Raw genomic sequence first — 19,576 nt, 5'->3', positions numbered from 1 at the left:
TTCAAAAGCAAAAAAAAAAAAAGCTGCCAAATTCAATAAAAAGCAGCGGCAGCACCGACGTTGAAACAGGAAAAATATCAGCCCTTGCTTATTACGACATCGACAGAATAACACTCCCCCTCCCACTTTTTGTTTCCTACAGCCTTGCACGGAGCACAGCACAGCCTTGAACTGTGACATCTGTATCATCATTCCGTCGTTCCCTGTTCCTCTCCTGCCCCACCAGCACAATCATAGCCCTCTCTGACAACAGTCATTCTCGTCACTCAGTGGAGTTATAACGTACTAGCAATCACAATTTTATTCCATTCTTATTGTTAGCGACCGTAAATATTGTGTACAAATGCAATAAACAGACCACCTAGTTTCTCCTGCAGAAACAACGTTGGAGAACAAGGCAGATATCAAAAGAAAACAAAAGTTGGGGAGGTAGGGGCATGAAATCGGGCGCTAAATAAACAGACGCCAAATAATAATACGATTACTTACACTAGAACACTGCCAAATTTCATTGCGCAGTGTTATCTTACTCTCTGCTGCTTTTTTTAACGTTCAAATCGAGCGCCAAAAGCTTCAGTTCGCGTTTTGTGTTTGTAAACTTTAAATATCTAAGCTTCTTTATTATAAAACACACAATAAGTAATAAACCTAAAGATTATGTTTTATTCAGTAAAATAGGCAATTATTTATTGTTGTCGTTTTAATTTGTTTACGCAACCCCCTGCCAACGTTTTTAGATTGGCAAAGGCTGCTGCACCCCGGGGATCCTTTCCCCCGGGGTGCTCCAGCCTCGCCCGATCGGGGCTGGCTGGAGCGCCCCACGGAAGTGACGTCACCTGTTTTTTGTTATTATTTCTTGGATTTGGTCGTCGTTCTTGATCTCCGAAACTAGTACCAGAGCCGTGCAAAGGGGCCGTGCCGGCACTCATGTTTAGGTCGGCTGTGCTTTTCATTGTTTACGATGAAAAGCACGCGCTTTTTGTACGCGCCGTAAGCGCAGGCTGATAACTCTCCTCCTCGGTACATCGCCTGTCGTTCGGTGTTGTATTATCTACGGCGTACCTGCGGGCAAGGCAAAACCACTCCGAGTGGAGGATTCAGAGGATTGTGTTGCACGTTTAAATTCGCCGGCTTTTGTAACCGCACTTCTTTCTTTCTTTTTATTTTGGAAGGTGTGTGTGCGCCCCATATCACGCCATCAGGTTTGATCTGCTGTCCTCAAACGTGGGCACTGGCTGAAGACTCTGCCGGCAAAGGTCTAAATAGTGTTGCACGAAGGCTGCTTGCGCTCCCATTTAGATCATAGAATCTGTGGCTTTTGTGGGGAGAAGAATAGGCCGAAGGAATACCTTTGAAGGCCCTCATTTGACAAGAGTTCTCTTGGGTCTAGATTACTGGTGCCCAGTGCACTTGATCTTCCGTTCTGGTGCACTGTAGTACGCTGAACACCAGCGTTTTTGTCCGTATAGTTTTGGCGCAGCAGCCTGAAATGTTTTGAAACCTCACCATACTTTCTGTGCATAAAAAGACCAGCAGGTGCCTTATTTTGGGGAGTGGAATCAGCACAGCTGGGACAAAAGAGGCCTGAATTATATTAGATGTGACAAAATGATGTTTGGAGTAAACGCGTGTTAATATGCCTCTTTTCGTCGTGCCTACAACTCTGTATATTTGGTCATGTTGTACCAACTTTTCCGAGCTTCCAAAGTTACAAGGTACACTGCAGTGCTACAAGTATATACTGATCACAATTAAAGCGTCAAAAAATTTGGCTTCTGGCACAAGCACAACTTCGCCACCCTTGTTAGTGATGGCCTGGAAAGAATCACGCCGAAGCAGGAAGCACAGATACACTGTACTTCATTTCACCAACTTCACACACCGTTGTAAAAATTGTGCTGGTAACTAATAAACAGCGAGAGCACAGCGCTGTATCACACGCTGGTAAGGGCAGCAAATGTAGCGCCAATATAGTCTCCCACATAAACTGTGCCCACAGCTACTGTGAACATCAAATTGATAAAAGCGTTGTTGCACATAATTTGTATACAAACGTCATGTAAGTAGAGCGCATGTTGCTTCTGGTCATAGCAGCAGCTGTCCAACAGCCTACCACTGCAAGTGATGAAGAACCGGCCAACCATGTGACGTTTGTTGTCCAAAAAGAAAGAAGCATACAGGCCTTCGTTTTCTGACAAGCAGGCTGGATACTCATCACGCTGAAGTTCCCCAGCAGTCAGAGATGTGTGTGCGCATCCGTTTACGCGTATACGTGCTGCCACGTGCACAGCTGCAGCTGGCAGCACGTGGCAGCAAGGTTCCATTCTGCCAAGGTGCCGGTTTAGCGCCGTGGTGAGAGGATTTGGCTGCTGCTCTGGCGAAATGAGTTCAAGTACACCAGTCCATACAGCGGTGGCCCCGCCGACGCCACGTATATGTACGGTCAGTTTTCGCGTTTGATGTTACACCTTCGTCTTTAAAACTGGCGAAACTTGCACTAAGTGACGCAAGGCGAGCTGGAGGCTTTCTTTTTAGATCCTCCTGAAGCACCGAATGACACACCACCACGTATTGCGAAATTTGTTTATTTACGTGTTCCGTCGTCGCTTCTCACTGTGGCAGTAGTAGTCATCGTCATATAAGGTCCCTAAAATTATCGTCATATCCATCTTCTGCATGCATGACTGGCTGACCCGGATTGCTTTGTCCGCAGGCTTTCCCATTCCTCCTAAAGTGAAATGCGTCGGCACGCGGTAGAACACCTAGGCTTCGCCAGCTGGGCGTCTGCGAGGTGTCTTGTGCTCATCCTTGTGGCGCAGACGTACGTGACTGTTTTCCTGGTATTTTTCCGAGCTCCACGGGCAAGCCAGGTTGATGCCGCACGCGCATCGCAAAACGCGTGCGCGGTAAACGGCGGGAGTAACTATGACATGACGTTTTCTGATGACGCCGCACACATTACGGCCAGCAACGTATGGCGGCTGGTCGTAATTATTATTCATTTTATAATGGCCACAATAGCAGTATTGTCGTAAAAAAGAACTGCAGCTAAATTATAAATCCTAATTGCTGTATGCTAGTGCCATGTTGCAAGAAAATCGGAAATGTAATAGTTATATCCCTTCGCTCACCAGCTGTACAAGTTGTACCTGCCCCATGAACCTTCAAATGCTGATTAGTCTCATGGCCAACACATGAGCCATACATGTTCAACTGTTCCCAAAAGGACTAAGCAAACACACAACCTCCAAGAAAACACATCCGGCATTGGGAAGAAACATTTAAAATTGGCTCACTTTATTTGACCAACAACCAGTACATTTTGCTTTTATAGCCCACAAAAGACCATCGCCAGCACTGCATTATGGCTGAAGAACTTTTCTGCAGTTGGCTTTGGCAACAAGCAGAATGCACCATTATGAACTGGAAACACATATGACAAGCCACAGCTTTTACCAGCCCATTGGTTGCACTGGGTGTCAAGAGATAAAAAGGAAGAACCAGCAAAAATGCTTTAATGTATTTAATGTATGCACAATGATCAAACATTAATTCAGAGTGTAGAAAAACATCCCTTCCAGCATGTTCGGCTGATCAACCCATTTGTGACAGCCTTATCGAAGTGAAGGCAAGAACGAGTCCGTGGCAAGATTTCGATGTGGGCTTTAAGAACTGTAGGCTGTCTGCAGTCATAATTACTATTGTGCGCCAAACACCCTAGTACACTGAGTGCAGTGAACTTCAGCAATGAAAGTAGTCATAAGAAATTTTTATCGTATGGTGACCGTTGCGAATCCTAGTAAACCGTTACAAGCACCTGGCATGCTGGCAAGAGAGAGGTAAAGATAGTAAAAGATTTTTGAAAGGAGAAGAGGCCAGCCTGAGAAACTGAACTTGGGCCTGCTACTTAAATCCCACTGGGACTGAGAGTATGAGAAATGACAGTGAAATCAACCAATGAACTTTGTACACTTAAAGCATGTATGGGGCGCAGAAACAGACTAATCACTGCATATTTCGCTTAACTTATTTACCGACCATAAAAAAAAGTTCCGCAGTTTCTGAAATTTCACCACATAGACCCAAGAGTCCTGACAGGACAAGCAGCGATTTGACAGCTCGATCTTGCTTCTTCGTGTCAGCCCACGTGCCAAAAATCTTTCGTTCAGACAGAGGGTAAGCATTCAAGCGTAGTAAGGCTGCTTCAAGGTCTTTTCACCCACTAGTATACCTTGGTCAAAAACTATGCAAATGATCAATTGTCTCTGTACAGCCTTACACAGAAGGCAGTCTGGGCTGTCCTCGCGTCCAATTGTGTGCAGATACTTTCAGGTCAATGCTACTTTAAGCCGCAGACTGTGTAACAAGGTTTCATTGACTTCTGTGAAGTTGAGGGGCATGAGCGAGCCAGAACCTTTGCTCGGGATCAGTCCTGGGGAGCTGTTCCTGTCAATTCTGTGGGTCAGACCAATGCAAGGCAGCAGCTTGTGCACGGGCTCTGTGGAGTATTGCATTGCTATCTTGTCTTATGATGTGTGTAGCCAAAACAGTGTGTATCCTTTAGCCGGCACAAGGCAGCATTTCCTTCACAGAAAATAAGTTCTATAATTGTAATAACACTAGCTAGTTTCTAATAATTTTTTCAAACAAAGAGCACAACTACAAAGTGTAACAAAGGGAAGGGACAGCAACGACTTCCAGCTAGTGCCTTGTTTGAAACGTATGACCCATATAAATACCATGCGCTTTATAACATCAACATAGCAAAAACAGCACGACGCCATGCTGCAACTTTTCTGCTACGACCCCCATGAGCACTGCCAGCTTTCATGTCCGCAACCTCGTTAAACTCGGTTTCCCCTTGAGAACATGATTTTAGTGCTAAAGATGACAGACACACTTTACTGGTGCTTGCATCTATCAATCAAACACCAGCAAACGTCAGTTAATTTGAAATGATACGGGGTAAACTTGGAAGCTGGCACAACTAGGTGGGATGGGAGTGGCAACAAAAATCTGTGCACAATACAGCCCTGTTGTGGCATTTTTCAGCACGGCGACAGTTGTCACACCGCCCTTGTTAACCTATATTCGAATCTCCTGATACTATGGAGAGACTTGTTGCATTGGTGGCACACTGGAATTACCACTGTGTTGAACCATGGAGCCTGCCAGTTGCCATTCGAGTATGCGAGTCTGCCGATGGAAATTTTTTCTGGCGACTGTTGCACTGCCCTGCAGTGCTTCATGAATTATTTCCTGCTGGCACAGCCATTCCATTCCACGCAGACGAACAAAATGCGCACAGGCCGCATGCAACAGGCATGTGTTTGTGTTGTTGTGTGGGAAGCAGGTTTGCCAACGGGTACCAGTCGGCTGCGCAGCAGCACCCAATGTATGCTTAGATGCAGATATACCTAGTGGGTCCACCTTGGTTCAGTCCACGGAGGCAAAAGCAACGCTTTCTCATGTTTCTCTGATGGTGCTTTTCAATGGCCTCAACTTTGCCTTGCATTAAACAACGAGACAGAGAAATATTTTATGGATTTGCGAGCAGAAGGATGCTAGGGCTTCTACCCCGTGAGAGCCGTTCTTAGTCCAAATGCACTGAAACCCACAAGCGCCGTCAAAGTCGCCCACCCCGGACTTTCACTACCGCCTTCACCATCGCTACAGTTACATCTGGATTTTTTAAATTATTAGTAACGATTAATTATTAACAGTGACTCTACATTGCTAGTCAGTGAGTGGAAGTGGTTTGGTTTGTTGGGTAAAAATCAGAACAGACTGCTTTCACTATATGTTGTGAAGTGGGCGTAACAGTGACCCTGGCTCGTCAGTGAGCAGAAGTGGTTTTGCCGGTTGGGTAAAAATCAAGCATGACAGCGTTGAGGGGCAGACGAAGAGTGTGGAGCACGTCAGACATACTTTTAGCCTGTGTGATCAGTGTACGTGCTTTGTGCCATGGAGAAATTTAGCAGGTATATCCCGTGTATTGTTTTTTACAAGTTTGTCCGACATAAGCGTTAAATCGTCAATTCCTTTTAAAAGCAGCACGAAGCCAGCAGGTGAGAAAGAAAAAGGTATGCTAGTAATACTAAAGGAAATTCAGGCTATTAGCAATGGTTCAGAACGACATGCAAACAATCTTTGCTAGCATGCACAGTAGCTGACGAAATACTGCTGGGTAACAGTAGCACATGCACACGTGATTACGAAGAGGGCTATGGCATGTACAGGTAAGTGTGTAAGGTTGATTTAGTGCTAATATGCTGCGTGCACACGTAAATAAAAATACCCTGCAAAAAAGATGAACAAGGCAACTGAGGTTAGAGCAAATAGAAACAACTGCGCAGAGTCACCTAGATGGTATGCTTAGAATGTAGATATAACAGTTCAACACAGCACGTAGCATCTGTTATTGCTGAAGCCACTGACGCATCACCTAGCCTGTCATAAATGGGCACGATCACGTACGTTTGGCGACATCGTAAATTTTGGAGCACACGAACACAACACACACGGAAAATGCCACAGTAACTCACGACAGATATCCGGCGCATTTTTTGGCCACGCTTGTAACGACAGAGATCACGGCAAGTTGAAGCGCACGAACGAGAACTCGCTGTCACTGCGACGCACCATTGCTAGCTGATGGGGCTCTAGATTATTCACGTATACACTCCTGCAGCGATACGAATCTGGACACTTGCAAGTCGAGTATGGAGCAGTATCAAAGTATTTGCCTCGCGTTGTGATACCGACACAACACCGTGTATAGCAATGAGTGTGATGATAGCATCGATGACTGCGTCGCCAGCAGCTTCACACAAACAAACCTCTGGAAAACTATGACGCACCACACACATCGGTCACGTTTTGAAGGCAACACAGTGCTTCGTACTTTACTGCACATTTTGGGGCAACATTTGGTTTTGATACGTACGTATTTGATATGAAAACATTGCGCAAGCGCTGACCAGCACTTCGCGTTGCTGCCACGAATAGTCATCGGACTTTGAAGACTGTGAATTACTGCAGAAGATACAAGCGCGGTGACATAGGCTTGGAGCTGAACACCTCATATGAAACGAAAACACAGCGCAGTACCGCACCACTCGTGAGCGACTCCACACAACGCCGACGCTGCTTGCCTCGGCACCGCGCGAAGCCGGAATATTTGAAATAGGCCAACGGAACAAACTCGGAACAGACAAGCCCGTACCAGAGTGAACTCTACCCGTACGGGCCAAAATTCGCTCTTCGATGGAATTCGGCCTCTTCTCCATGCCGCTCGTCCGTAGGTCATCCGTAAAACCCGTGGTAAATCTATAAAAAGTGATTTGTTTACACAACTTCTTCTACGCGAGTGTCAAACACAATAACAAACTCGAGTTTCGCAGAGAAAAATATAATGCAAACATCTACAAAGCATGTCCATGACGTCACGGTGACTAGGTGACGTCATATTAAAAGACAATAAACTCAGGCTAAAAATAAATCTTGATACTGTAATATTAGTGTGTCACTGCCAAAAATATACGCAATAATATTGAAGTAATTGCAATGTAATGCAATTATGCAATTTTTTTGTTGACATACGTCACTTCCGTGGGGCGCAGCAGCCAGTTCGGGGGGAATCGGCTCGGAAGCCCCGGGTTGCAGCAGACGCAGCCTTTTAGATTAGGTCAGTTGGCAAAGAGCGCGGCCTTCCAAGCACCGCGGCGCGGGCCGGTGCTGTCGCCGACCAGGCGGTGGCGCTGCGGTAGCGTTGAGATCGGTCTCGGCGCGTCGTCTGCTACTCCTTGCTTGGAAAGGCGCCGGTGAACGACCACCGCACACCGTTAATGTTCTTCTTTGACATGCGAAATCCAACTTCGCGCTACTCTTACGCTTTAGTGACAAGAGCTTTACCATTTTATCGACATTATAACGAGAAACAAGCTGTACTTCAGAAAAAAAAAAAAAAAAGACAAGGCAAACACTGCACAGTCCGCTTGTCTTCGACTGCTTCCCGTTCCATTTATTTATTTTTTCATTTCTTTTTCCCCAGTACGGGATCCCTTATAGCTCATTAATGTTTAAAGCATACCCGAATACGTCTTACACTTCTGAGAATGCGGGAAAGTCTACAATAGTCAGCGATCTACTTGGAATCAAGAAAAGGCGCCTCGACATTTTTATTTATGCTGTGGCACGGCCGCTGGATGGGAGCGCACGATCCAGCGGCCGTGGCTGTGGAAGCAAATGCAGTAGGTACGTTTTCACAAGAACATGTTTACAACCCCAACAAAACTGATCAAGTGAGCCGATTGGAAACCAAGTGCTGACGTGCGCGCTCAAGTGCACGCGCTCAGCAAATTCTTGGTATTTTAACTGCGGACACGAAAAATTATGATTTGTTAAACAGTTTCGCTGTTAACAAAGAAAACTGAACCAATTATTAAACCAATGTTTTTTTTTTATTTCTCTGACAGGTATAAATGTGGTTTTTTAAAAGAAATAAACGTTTTTTCTCGGATGAGAATGTTTGTCGTATTGCTATTCTTTTTTGTTGGTTCGTAAATCTGATGGACTATCTGTTAGGGTCACAGACACTTTCATATATCTTCTTGTAGTCCAGATATGCCGATTTTTTAAAGCGTTAGCCTTCACTTATCTTCTTCTGGCCCTGATATGCCGATTTTTTAAAGCGTTTAGCCTGGTAGTTTTTCCGCTGAGCCATCGCTTATGGCGTCTTCTGCGTTGATTTTTCCTGCTTGTTTCTTTTTGCAATCTACATTTCTTGCAACACTTCTCAGTTTTGACTAGTCAGATGAATTAATTTATAAGAGGTTTAACGGGCCTACGCTTCACAGGCGATGAGGCGTGCCGTAGTGGAAAGCTCCGGATTAATTTTGACCACGTAGGGTATCTTTAACATGCGCTGAAATCTGGAACATACGGGTGTTTTCGCTTTCCGCCTCTATCAGAATAGCGGCCGCCGTGGCCGGGAATCGAACCCGAGTCCTTGCGCCCAGCAGCACGGCGCCTTATACCACCGCGCCGGGTAGGGATCTGATCTGATAGCACCGTGAATATGTTGTGCCACACACACTGCATGCCCTTTCACGGCAGTTGTTGCGGATGAAACGTCTGGAAACAGGTAACATTTGTTCCAAGGGCTGATCTTTAAGGCAACAATGTAGCGAATAAATGTTGCTACATTCTCCTGCCTTGTCAGCTGAGGGTGAATATTCCCATTTTTATCGCTGTAGCTACACGGCGGTACAAGTAAACCTCTTGAATTAACTTCATCCGACAAGTTTTGCCCGACTACTGCACCTTTCTCAATCAGCACAACTGCACCCAGAATGTTCAAGCTTGTAGAAGAATAACCTGGCTAGGCGAAGCCTTCACATTCCACGATTGAAATGTCGTACATTTGCTGAATTCCTGCATAACTGCGAACCACAACTCATGCAGTTCCCAATGTACGTGCTGACATCGGCGCTTTCTACACCACTCGCGCCACTTACGCCAGTTTCCTCGCGCAAAGACCCATCATTTTGGCAGGACGCAACATAGGTGGGAACCACTGTCATCCATTTGGATGGTTTTTGGCATGACTTTGACGTATTTGGTGGCGACAGATGCTCAGGTATGTTAGGGAAAATACAGGGCGCCGCGCCGTCCCTCAGAGTCCACCTGCCTTACGGTATCCTTACAGTTTGACCGTTCACAGCGTGTTCGTAACAGTTGACGACGTCTGAAGGCTCACAATGAATGTCACAAACGTATGTTATGGCGTAACCTTGAAGTTTTTCCGCGGAATCGCGATTTCCCACGCCTTCAATCCGTCAGGACCCTCCGGCGCTTTGAAGAAATGCCGCTGCACGGACTTGGCCGCTTCCGAAGCATACCCCGCACGGCAGCCTGGCGCGCAGCACGTCAACAAACTCCACCGACACTTCAGAGATCCACTAAAATATGTATGCACGATGACAGCACAGAGCTAATACGTTAATACAGACGTGACGAACAGGCGAGCGCCAACAGCACAGCGAAAATACATGGCCGGGGCGAGCCTCGCTCCACAAACTAGATCTCAACGCAACGCCAGCGCCACCTCTCGGAATGGCGACAAAATGGTACCGCCTCTCGAGGCGCAGTTTGCAAACTGACCTAATCTAAAAACGTTGCCCCCTGCCAACGGCCGATACCCTGAGTACGGCGCGCGGCGGCGTGGCCGGATTCCGGAACAGATACCCCGTGACCCGTCTTTCATCGATTGTTTACCATTTGTTTACGTGTTTACTGTGGTGTGCGGTTAAACAAGCGCAGTTATTATGATTAATTGGGCACCTCGTCGTCTTCGGTTGTGCCTGTCGTGTTCGACTTCGCGATGAAGTATTTGAGAACAACTTTGCCACCTGAAGACGGCTAATATGGTTTGGCGCTTGCCTCTGAACGTCGCTCGCTCTTCTGCGTCGGCTCCTCTCGGTAAGCTGTCTCGTCGCATTTGCCGCCTTTCTTGTCACTGGATGTCGTTTGTAGCTGTCATCGCCGCTTTAAGGATTCGTTAACAGGAGCACGCGTGTGTGAATTGTTTAACTGAACTGGCGAGGTTGAACCTAGAGGGCTCGTCTCTAGAAAGGCGATGTGCGAAAGATTGTGGTGCTTGCATTGAGCGCTAAACGCACTGGCGCTCAGTAACGCCGTGGCGCTCAGTAACTCAGTAACGTTTCCCATTCCGCAGCACTATATTGAACAGCTTCAGAGTTCACCACTGGGAACCACGTCTTACGCGTAGTTTATCATAACACGGGCGGCTACTCCTCTAAACTGTGCTGCGCAGCGTTTTCGGCTTCGTTGATCACCGCAGTCGTTTGTGCCGTGTTGGGAATTGCGAGGGAGAATCGTTTGCGAGCGAATGTGCGCGCCTCGCAAGCTTCGTTGCGTTTGCGGCGAGCCACCTCACCATGTGTACGGTGCGGCGGTACGCGGGCAGTGATTTTGGCTGAATGTTGTGTTGCCCGAGACGTAACATTCGTGCACCTAATCATTTCCATTCTTGCATGTGTGGTAATCATGTGTCATCCCGTTTTAGACCTCTGGACGGTCTGAGCGCATCACGTCCCTCCATTCAACCGGACAAGAGCCACAAGCATTGTCAACAGTGTTTGGCTGCCAGAACGTAAGTTTTCAAACACAGTTTTGGTAGCACAGTGGGCTATCACACTTGAATAAGGTTCGGTCACTTGAATGTACAAGTTCTCTCCCCCGTAACAATTATTGGTGTTTCATGCATAACCTAACATGTAGGCGCTCAATGGCAACCTTTATTGTTAATTTCGGAAAACTCAAAAGTTTCACCCAAAATCATAATGTGGGCGTAGCAGTTAATCACCATGTATACGAACTTCCTGGTGTTAGTCATGTTTACGGTGAAGCCATATTTCTTAGGTGGTGACACAAAAATGTTATTACCTTTGTAGTTTAGTCTTCGATAAAGCCTTACCAGTTCTGTTTTCAGCTATTTTTTGGATGTTTATCATGTGAATTGAGTCCTTGCAGTCCACTTTTTCAAATAGTTATGTAACTGCCTGTACCATTTAAACAGGCCTGATTGGGGTTCTGAAGGCTGCGATTTACGCACGCTAGTGCTGTACCGCCAATAAAGAAACATCCTTCCACAAAGAAAAAGATTTGAAAATGTAAAGTATCAGCAGCATTATTCTTAACTGGAACATGCTAATTGCTAGGCCTGGGGCTTTTCCTGAAAGCACTGTGGATGTTATGAGAGAGGAAAAACCACTCAAACACATCTGCCAAGGCCGTTGCTGCTCCAAGATGCGTGCAAGCATTGAGTCTTCTGAGCAATACATTACACCCTTTTTTTTATACAACCGACGTGCATGCTGAACGTACTCCTGATTGGGCGTTTGCCAGGCGCGTAGCAAGGAATTTTTTTTCGGGGGGGGGGGGGGGGGGAACCGTGGTCGACCAAAAGATGGGACGGGGAAATATGTAGGCAAGGCATCTTGCGCGTTGTTTTGCAAACGAAGCTTGAAATAACTGACTTTAACATGCGATTTGTGTATGCTCAACGCTAACTGTAAAGCCCACCTTAAAGGAGCCATGAAGAGAAAATGCAAGTTGGTTTTATTCGAAAGATTTCGTGTTTTATAGTGCCCCCAGCGCTTGTCCGGATACAAATGGTGCTTTATTCACTGAGAAATTAAACAATTCAGGTTAAAATTTTGATTTTCCCGCTCAATCGTGCGTTTTTGTGGTCCCAAATGACATCACAGGAACCGACCGCTCTGCAGCCTAGAGTACCTTCATTCACGCATCCGCCGTACAGGGCAGAGACACGTATACGCTGGCGGCGCCATTTTCGGTTGTTCGCTCGCCGCCGAAGCAAGTCATTGTGTCAAAACCGCGCTAAAATTATCGCCGCAACGCGGTTTACTGAAGAAGTTTGAATCATATTGTCTGTTTCGCGTTGCTAGGTCTCGTGGGAAACGAAAAGAATAACGCGTTGAGCCCGTTGGCCCAATTGTGGCGGCACGGGACCGTTCAAAGGTTGTCTCCACCATGTACAGCGGTGTTGGTTTGTTCCCGCGTTTTTTTACGTTCTGTAACCTAGATGGCGCCACCATACCGTGGCAAGCGTTTGGTTTGTTTTTGCCCGCATTTAAATCTGGCTTGTTTTTGTTCTGGGAGAAAATATTCGTTCCCTGAAATAGTGCTCGCTCGACAAATGGGGTCACGTAAGACACCGTTGCTTGCGTCAATCGGCCAGTGTCGTCTGAGACAACCCCAAGCCCCGCAGTGCTGTGCAGCTAAACCAAGCATGCTGTGCGAAGTACGAACAGCACAACGCATCAGTACTTCTATGTTTACATGTGCTTTCGTAACTTCCACTGTTTGTCCCATCATTCTTATTGCTTTGTAAAGAATGTGCCCTAAATTTAAGCGCAAATCGCTCATTCGTCTAGTTTGTAAGCTCTACCTAATTGGCGTCTGCTTCTGCCAGCCTCCGCCAATCGCAGAGCTTAGCTCATGTGACATCATAGGTTCTGTTGCGGGAAATGAGCTGGTGGGTCGCATGACCATTCCCGTTTTTCCTAATTATGTAGCTTATTTGAGCGAAGTTTACGTTAAAAGTGGTGTCAGTATGATTCTAATGAGACAATCTTTTGAATGAACCAAACTTGTGTTTTCTCTTCATGGCTCCTTTAAGGAGCTTAGATGGTGATGATAATTATGATCACCTAAGTTCCCGTTCGCTGGTCTATGGGCAGACCACGGGCGAATCATTCGTCCGAGAGCAGGTGGTTAGGCGGACCCACGCTCATGAGCGTGATCATGAGTGCGCTCGTGAGTGGCGCGCGGTTCCCGAAGTTCGTCGGGAGGAAGTGGAGGCCAACACTGAATGTTTGCTATCAAGATTCTCGTGTTTTAGATTTTCCTTTAGAAAAGGGACTATTAAGTTTTCTTGTCAGCTATGAAGTACAGTCGAGCACGATTTGAAGGTTATCGCGCCAGCATCGAGCGGCCAAGCGTGCCACCAGCCCACGGTTTCGTTTCGGAACCATGAAAATCGAGATTTCGCACTCTTCGCTCCCTTGTTGGCTGTTCCATGATACAACAATGGCCCGCATGACTGACTTGCCACCCTTTGGGTTTCAAGCTGTACATTCGTTGTTATCAAGCACAGACTTGGACTTGGTTGCCCTTTATTACGCCGACGATAACGAAACTTGCATAGAATATTTGCTAAAGCTGGTGTTCTTTCTACTTCGTTTGAAAGAGTAGCTTTCCCGCGACAACCATCGAATCGCAGTGGACTGTACATGTGGCGCATTCGTATATTATGGCGGTGAAGCTAGCAAACGTGCGTCTTCGTCCTTAAGTAATCGCCTTTTGTTATTTTTTGTGCTAGTAACGTGAGTAGTAAACTTGCGCTAAGCAGAACACCTTATTGCACTGCTGTTGAATGTTGAGCTTGTTGCACGTTTCTTAAATTTCATTATATTTCTATCTGTTAAATCGAAACAGACATGGCTTCAGTAAAATTCCGGTTAAGCAAATACAGAATGCTGATTCTAACCAAGAGGGAGGTCAAGGAAACAGTGGAATAGTGCCAAAAAAACAAAGCTCCGCAATAAGGAGAATTGTGTAGTTTTGTTGATGTGGAGGAAATACAACATGGGCAGAGCAATGCTTTTTATGCAGCAGAAATTATGGATCTGCAATAGTCAATGAAATGCGATGTCGGTAGAAAAATAAACATATCAAGGATTGATAGTTGACTGAACAAAATACAGCGACATGCTCTGTCATGTGATTATACTTTGTACCAGTGTAAAGACAAGGAATGACACGCTCCCGACCACATGTAAGCCTATATGAGGCTTTTCCTGCTGTTCTGCCATTCCCCGGCCGTGCTGTTCCGCCATTGAAACAGTAGGGCTGTTTTGATCGGCTCGCGGCAGGTTCCCGGTGCTTGTCGGTGTATCCGGCGCGAAATGCAGCCGGGCTGTATATATTGACAGGTACAGCATCTGGAGCGGGCGCAGGGATCAGACGTTGACATAGCCCTTGTTTTCAGCTTTATGTGAGCAAGAATGTCCTTAAAACTGCAGGTGACTTCAGGCGGTTTTTCAGGCTGCCTAAACCGCACCCCAGCCTTGGCATAAAACATTATGAAGGGGGGGGGGGAGCACCTGGACCCCCCCCCCGGCTACGCCCTTGGCGTGTGCTTATTCTTTCTTGCATCCACCACATTCAAGTCGTCACGTTGAATTGGGAATGCTGGAATCCAGCATATGCTGGCAAGATACGAGAGCTTGAACACAACCCACTTGCCCGCAATGAGTTTTCAAAGATCTCCACCACCTGAAGGTACTGAAGTGAGATGTAAGCATTGCCTGAAAACCATTCCAGATAAGGGTACGAAATCATAGTTATGGGCCTTTCTCGCCCATTTACGTGTTTTGAACAAAAAAAGTGCCATTTAAAGGTAACACGTCGTTCCCTGCCGATTTCTGATGCCTGATTAAGTTTGTGGGCATAAATTTAGCAGCTTTCTCACATGTCTAACGTGTATGCGGGCTTGTTAGGAGTGAAGTAGGTAAAAATTGAAAGGTTTGATTGTAGTTGTGTATAGATTACCTACATTGTTTTCATTCCTAGAAAAGAAAAATTGAGGTAACCCTGCCAATTGTTCTGCATTGCTGCATTTTATTATGCTTGTATGATTCGTAGAACCTGCAGGAGTTCAGCTGCTTGTTAAAGGAAAAATGAACAACGGTACAAAAAAAAAGAGCATCTACTAAATAAAAATCTTCACAATCGCAGGATGCCAACGGTCCACCTACCAACTTGCGTCCTGCATTGTTTCTGCTGGCTGGAGCGGCGCATGGAGCATTTTTCAGCTTCTTGAAGTTTGTGATCAAGCGCTGCCCCAAGTGAAGGATGCCGCAAACGGATCTTCTGTTTTAATGCCACAATTTCATGTGCTGAGCACTTACTCGTAAGGCATTTTAAATATTCATCATCCCAGAGGGTATGTTACCTTCGTCTTGGGTGGAATGTGGCTGCAATCAGGTTATTTGTGACGGAATCAAGTGAACCACGTGGTGAGAGTCATTGAGGCCTTGTTGATTGCGCATGCTTCTGAAATAACGTTTTCATTCAGCTGAATACTTTCTAAATATTACAATTTGTGAACAAAATATGATAAAAGTCATGATTAGTTGTACTACAGTGCAGGAAAGAAATGCCAGCACATGTTTTAAGAGCCTCTTATATTTCAGGTCATTGGCTGGTGAGCAGTAAAACAGAACTCAAAATTGTTTAAAGTGAAATCAAATATTTGTTGTCACCAGTGCATGACCCGTAGTAAAAGCTATCTGGTCTCCCAATTTCAAATGAGACAGGAAATGCCAAAAAATAAGGAAATAAACAAGACAGCTTGCTACAATAAACCAATTCAAAGAATTGCTCAATGTCTATGAAGTGGTGATTCAGGCGGGTTAGTTCGGTGTTGATGAAATACAAGCAGGCACTCGCCTGGTCAAAAACAAATAAACAAATAAAGACGTTTTGGGGCCCCTACTGGTCCCTTGATCACAATGAAAGGGGGGTGAAAGGTCTCGATTATTTATAGGTTCGGTGGCGCAGAGTGCGCATGTGTATCTCGGGGAGATTACCCGCGACCGGTTAATCGTGTTTTTAGTTGGTTGAATATGCACTGATTCTAAAAGTAGTCGTGTCGACAGGCGCTTCTCTGATGCGATTATGCTTGCGGAATCCCAATCGATGACGTGGTCAGTAGCCAGGTGATGATCCGCCAAGGCATTTCAGCTTACATTGCCCTTTTTGACATCATTCTGGTGCTATTGAATTCTTTTAAAAATTTCCAGTGAACTATGTAGGATGCATCGCTATCCTTGCATGGAATTTTGTAGGCAACTCCGGGGAATCTTGATTTTTCTAAAGGGTCCTTCATGCGTACCAGCTTCTGCTTAAGCCTGTTCGTTGGCACGTGTGCAGTTTTAACGCCATATGTGCCAAACACCCTTGCAAGAGCTTCACTGATGCCTTGCGTGTAGGGGACGGCAGCGCGTTTTTGCCTGTCTTCTTCAGGAACCCTTTCGGAGGAGGCAACTGAAGCCCACAATTGTTGCGTCCTCACAAGCTTTGAAGGGTAGCCGTTACTGCGAAGGTCCTTCCTTACCACGGCTAGCTCTTGCTTGCGCAGACCAGGCTCAGAGCAGATTCGTGATGCGCGTGAGAAGAGTGCAGCGGCGACGGAGCGTTTTTGGCCTATAGGATGCGCAGAGTCGAACCCCAGGTATCTACCCGTGTGGGTCGGCTTTCGATACACACTGGTTGTAAATCCTTTGGCCGACCGTCTCACAAGTACGTCGAGGAAGGCGATCTGTCCATTATTTTCCTGTTCCATGGTGAACTGGATGCTTGGAACACAAGAGTTTAGATGCTCAATTAAAGGCATTACGTCTCGGCGGTGGATCACACAAAAACAGTCGTCTACGTAGCAGACAGAGATCTTGGGGCCGTCTTGTACGAGCATAGCGCAGAATTTTCTAGAGCCTCTAAGGCAATATTCGCACAGACTGCTGAAATGTAAGCTCCCATCGCTGTTCCAAACCGCTGCTTGTAACATTATACGTTGAAAACAAAACGTGTTCTGCAGGCCAAATTCCAGGCAAAATTACGCGGTCTGGAGTTGCAAGGATCTACTCGAGAACGATGCATCTCTGCCTTCACGTTCGCCAATTGAGACGCAAGACTTGTATTGTCTCCTGGAATTTGGCCTGCAGAACACATATATTTTGTTTTCAACGGACCAGCGGTTTCGAACAGGGATGGGAGCTTCCGTTTCAGTAGTCTGTGCGAATATTGCCCTAGAGGCTCTAGAAAATTCTGCGCTATACTCGTAAAAGGCGGCCCCAAGATGTTTGTCTGCTACGTAGACGACTGTTTTTGTGTGATCCACCGCCGAGACGTAATGCCTTTATTTGAGCATCTAAACTCTTGTGTTCCAAGCATCCAGTTCACCATGGAACAGGAAAATAATGGGCAGATCGCCTTCCTCGACGTACTTGTGAGATGGTCGGCCCAAGGATTTACAACCAGTGTGTATCGAAAGCCTACCCACACGAGTAGATACCTGGGGTTCGACTCTGCGCATCCTATAGGCCAAAAACGCTCCGTCGCCGCTGCACTCTTCTCACGCGCATCACGAATCTGCTCTGAGCCTGGTCTGCGCAAGCAAGAGCTAGCCGTGGTAAGGAAGGACCTTCGCAGCAATGGCTACCCTTCAAAGCTTGTGAGGACGCAACAATTCCGGGCTTCAGTTGCCTCCCCCGAAAGGGTTCCTGAAAAATACAGGCAAAACCGCGCTGCCGTCCTCTACACGCAAGGCATCAGTGAAGCTCTTGCAAGGGTGTTTGGCACATATGGCGTTAAAATTGCACACGTGCCAACGAACAGGCTTAATCAGAAGCTAGTACGCGTGAAGGACCCTTTAGAAAAATCAAGATTCCCCGGTGTTGCCTACAAAATTCCATGCAAGGATTGCGACGCATCCTACATAGGTGAAATCGAGAGCATGATGGAATCCCGTCTGGCCGGGAGGGTACATTAGGAACGAAAAAGAGACGCCGACCAGTCCAAACAAAACGTACTGACGTTTGGGCTTCCAGCACCGAAGCCTTGTTCACAATAAATGCATCACCAGAAGTGGGTCGTTTAAGTGGGCTTCTATAATCGCTGCAAAGAGCGTGAGTAGATCGGGTTTAGATTTCCGTCGTTACGATTGACTGTGTTAGATGTGGTCTGAATGATTAGTTATTCCAGATGTAGCCGTGATGGTCACTTTTTCTGTAGCGACGATTCTTGCATTGTCCCAATCAATCTTGTGGTCATTCACGACGGCGTGTTTGGCTAAAGCATTGTTGCGGACGCTTTTATTCTTTACTTCACGTGCGTGCTGCTGCAGATGATTCTTATAATTTCCTGATTCCCCGATATACACGCCACTGCAGTCTGCACAAGGTATCTCGTATACCACACCGGAGAAGCGCTCCTTGGGCAAGCGGTCCTCGACTCTCACGAGCTCATGGCGCATCTTTTGGGCTGGAACGTGGGCCACCTGCACGTCATATTCCCGTAGGATACGTGCCAAACATTCACTTGTTCCTGGAAGGTAATGCACAGGAGCTCGCTTCATCGGGGCAGGAGGCACGTCCAGTTGTCCCCGTCGGGTCAGTTGGCGTTCTGTTGCGTTTATAAAGTGCCTCGGGTAACCGCAGCTAGCCAGGTTGTCCTGTACCTTTGCCGTGTCCACCGCCGCATCCTCGGGCTTCGAGCCCGATCTTTTCGCACGCTGCAGTAGCGTGCTAACAACAGCCGTCTTGCGGGAAGCGGGGTGCACGGAGTTGAAGTTCAGGTAGCGGTCTGTGTGCGTTTCCTTGCGGTACACGCTGAAACGTAGCCTCTGGCCCTGCCGAGACTCGAGGACGTCCAGGAAGGGAAGTTTGCCATCGGCCCCCTCTTCTGACGTGAACTGAATGGCACGTTCCATACTGTTGAGGTGGGCCAGCAAGCTGTTCGCCGCGTCTTTCTGAACGACGCCGAAACAATCGTCGACATAACGCAAGAACACTTTTGGTTGAGGGGCAAAGGAGGCTAGCGCGCGTGCCTCCAGCGCTTCCATGGTCAGGTTTGCCGCCGTGACCGAAATAGCGGCACCCATTGGAGTTTCCTGCCTTTGCTTGTAAAAATGGCCTATAAAGACAAAGTACGTATTGTTCAGGCAAAAATCTAGAAGCCTGCGTAGTTCTGGCTCATCTATCGGTGATCTCTTGGGCAACGTCTGATCAGCCTCGAGAGCAGCGGTGCATAGGTTGACAGCCAGGTCAATCGGAATGCTCGTGAAAAGGGACTTCACGTCGAAGGACACCATCAAGTCGTCTTTCTCGATCACGGTGGTGCCAGTCTTCTCGACAAAATCGAAAGAATTACGAATGTGAGTGGTCCCTTTACCGACGAGCGGAGC

General features: G+C 46.8%; 1 protein-coding gene and 1 long non-coding RNA gene across 2 annotated transcripts in view; one reads left to right on the top strand and one right to left on the bottom strand.

Annotated features, from left to right (window-relative positions):
* LOC144149862 (sperm-specific sodium:proton exchanger-like) overlaps positions 1–19,576 on the bottom strand; it is a 348,027-nt gene that overhangs the window by 200,703 nt on the left and 127,748 nt on the right. The gene's annotated exons all lie outside the window — the stretch shown is intronic.
* On the top strand, positions 10,282–16,166 carry LOC144150201 (uncharacterized). Its single transcript, XR_013318456.1, has 3 exons — positions 10,282–10,482; positions 11,090–11,176; positions 15,349–16,166. It is a non-coding gene; the product is annotated as an uncharacterized LOC144150201 (long non-coding RNA).

This window comes from Haemaphysalis longicornis, unplaced genomic scaffold (assembly GCF_048455015.1).
Source record: "Haemaphysalis longicornis isolate Haplotype H1 unplaced genomic scaffold, Haemaphysalis longicornis Haplotype H1 scaffold_8, whole genome shotgun sequence".
Classification (NCBI taxonomy): Eukaryota; Metazoa; Arthropoda; class Arachnida; order Ixodida; family Ixodidae; genus Haemaphysalis; species Haemaphysalis longicornis.
Note: the sequence above shows the minus strand (reverse complement) of the source record. Positions and strands in the feature narration are given on the sequence as shown.